General features: G+C 36.1%; 1 protein-coding gene across 2 annotated transcripts in view; it reads left to right on the forward strand.

The window, feature by feature from the left end:
• The window catches only part of UNC80 (unc-80 homolog (C. elegans)), a 251,121-nt gene that overhangs the window by 42,443 nt on the left and 205,441 nt on the right, over nucleotides 1-3,237 (forward strand). The window lies entirely within an intron of this gene.

Raw genomic sequence — 3,237 nt, forward strand, 5'->3', positions numbered from 1 at the left:
AAAAACCTATAAAAAAAAAAAAAAAAAAGGGTTCACAGATATTTCCTCCTAGTATCTGGCTTACCTTTTCCTTTGATAATTTTTAAATGATCTACCTCCAACTGGCACTAGAATCAGGCTACATGGGTGCATTGTTTTTGAAAGATTTCTTAGAATTGTTGAAAGCACAGTCATATTAACACAATTTTAAACCAAATTACTACTATCTTACGCTTTGAAAAATAATAGGTAAATAATGTATATGTCTTTGTGTCTTTCTTTGGACCTTAAAAGCAAGTGGCCCAATTGAATAATCTTCTGCTGGTAGAGAATATGAAACTTTGATACCAATTTTGGTTGTATAAACAGGGTTGTTCGTATTTATCCACTGATTCACTGTCCCAGGTCAATAGTGATAAGCATTTAAAATTATACATGAAATCTTAAAAAGTGTTGAACTCATAGAAGTAGAGTAGAATGGTAGTTATCAGAAGCTGGGAGGAGGGATGGGTGGGGAAAGGGAGATGTTGATCAAAGGGTATAAAATTTCAGTTAGATGAGAAGAAGGAGCTTTAGTGATCTGGTGCACAGAGTGGTGACTATAATAAACAATAAAGCATTGTGTATTTCAAAGTTACTGAAAGAGCAGGTTTTAAATATTTTTACCACAAAATCGTATGTGAGATGATGATGAATCTGTAACTTAGTTTGAGTTAATCATGCCACAATGTAAACATATATTAAAACATCACAATGTACTTCATAAATATGTAATATTATCCATCAACTTAAAACAAAAATTTGAAAGTCAAAAATATTAAAAGTAATATGGAAGGGACTCTGTGAGGATAGCCAATCCAGTCTCCTATAACTTAGCTGATGTGCTAACAACTTTAAGCAATGATCAGTTTAGTGCTCCCTTATGAAGCTTGTTTTATTTTTAGGTAGCTCTATTTAGTGGAATGTTCTTGTAGGTGATCAAAATTTGCTTTTCTGTAGTTTCTATGATTCTTGCATTTGTTTTTACTGCTGTGTAACAAATTACAACAAGCTTAGTAAATGAAACAGCACACATTTATTATCTTTCAATTGTAGGGAAAAACCCAGGCCCAACTTAGTTGGGTTCTCTGCTTCAAGGTCTTACCAAGCTGAAATCTAGGTGTTGGCATGGACTGCAGTTGCCTCACAGGCTTAACTGGGGAAATATCCACTTACAGTTTCTCTCAGGTTGTTGACAGAATTCATTTCCTTGCAGTTCTAGGACTACGATCCTTATTTTCTTGCTGGATATTGGCTGGTGACTGGTCTTAGTTTCTGAAGCCTGCCCACGGTTATTTTCCACGTGGCCCTCTTCATAAGCTAACTCAAAATATGGCAGCTGATTTGTTGAAAACCAGCGAAGGAGAGAAATCCTCTTTAATTCCAGTCTGCTAATACAGTGTTTATAATGTGACATAACCACAGGAGTGATGTCTCATTAACTTTGTCATATAAGGTAACCTAATTATGGGAGTAACATCCCTTTGCCTTTTCCATATTTTATTGGTCATAAATAAGTCACAGGTCCTGCCTACACTCAAGAGAAGATGATAAAGGGTGTGAACACCATCAGATGGGAATCAAGGGTGTCTCTCCTAAAATCTGGCTACACAGTGCTTTTGAAGATGTACAAACTCTTCCCATATTAGCCTTCCACTGATTCAAAAGTAAGCATTATGACCACCACCACCTCCACAAGGGTTTCATTTTATTTGATGATAACAAAGTTATCAGTGACATAATTAAATCAGATTTGGGGAAAGGTAGTTACTTAGGACGCAGACTAAGAGAATAACAATAAGAACTACCTTTTTGGATATCTATGTGTGCAAAATCATGCTAAAGTCTTTACATTTATTGTATTATTTAAATATTCATATACTCATTTATTTCTATGTCAGTATATGCCACCACTATTGGCCTAGATATTCTAGTCAAAAATGTGAGGTTCACTCTACACCAAGTCCTTTACATTCTGCCTTCTTAATGTCTGTCAAATCTTTTTTCTCCAACCTCATAATCACTGGCTTAGTTCATATCCTTATCATGTCTTACTTGGATTTCTTTTTTTCATTTAATTTTTTAGGGACAGGGTCTCACTCTGTCACTCAGGCTGGAGTGCAATGGCATGATCACAGCTCACTGTAACCTCAGACTCCTAGGCTTAAACAATCCTCCTGCCACAGCCTCCCAAGTAGATAATGTGCACCACCAAGTCCTACTATTTTAAAAAAAACTTTTTTTTTGGTAGAAACATGGTCTTTCTATGTTGCCCAGACTGGTCTTGAACTCCTGGCCTCAAGTGATCCTTCTGCCTCAGCCTTTCACAGTGCTGGGATTACAGGTGTGAGCCGCCATACCCAGCCTTTACTTAGATTTCTACAACTGCTTCCAAACAAGTATTTCTACATTAATCATTACTTCCTACTCATCTATTACCTATGAGATATTACCAAAGTGATTTAAAATACCTGTGGACTAAAGAGATACAGTTATCTGCACCAAACATGCCCAATATACAATGGTAAAATAGGCATAGGATACCTGCTCTGGACATGTCTATTCAAAGAGAGAAAATGAGAGACACTGGTCTTTATTAGCTTTGAAATTAAGGTGGAAAATTGTTGGAAGGTCCTTGATTAAAACTCAGTGCTATTCTTGCCCATGGCTCTTGGCTTCACCCTCTGGGCTATTAATTCTATCCTCCAAATCAGCTTTCCTTTTTCAAAAAAGATAGCATGCGTTTACAGCTGAGTAGTTTCCTCAGCTTGCTTCCTGCCAGTAAAGTTTTGGGAGTCTAATAGCCTCTTTTTTCCTCTTATACTGCCTCTGGAAGTGTTTTTGCTGATATAATTATTTTTAAAACTTTGTGGGTTCACTGTGAATATTTTTACAGTCCACTAGAATGGAAAAAATCCACATCTACAAATCTCTTTGAGATAATCTCGTTTCTGTTTTGTGCTTCTGTTGAACCTCTAAGAAACTTAAGGGCACTTAAGGGCACTTAAGTTTCTTAAAAGTTATATATATACATATATATATATATGATATATATGTAAAAGAAGTGATAACTATTTGGATTTGAATCACACTCTCAACATTTAATTTAGAGAGGGCTTTTTTTTTTTTTTTTTTTTTTTTTTTTTTTTTTTTAGAAGGAGGCTGGGCCTTGCGCCCAGGCTGGGGTGCAGTGGTGCGGTCTCGGCTCACTGCAAGCTC

This window comes from Mandrillus leucophaeus, unplaced genomic scaffold, assembly GCF_000951045.1.
Source record: "Mandrillus leucophaeus isolate KB7577 unplaced genomic scaffold, Mleu.le_1.0 Scaffold763, whole genome shotgun sequence".
In the NCBI taxonomy this organism is placed as follows: domain Eukaryota; kingdom Metazoa; phylum Chordata; class Mammalia; order Primates; family Cercopithecidae; genus Mandrillus; species Mandrillus leucophaeus.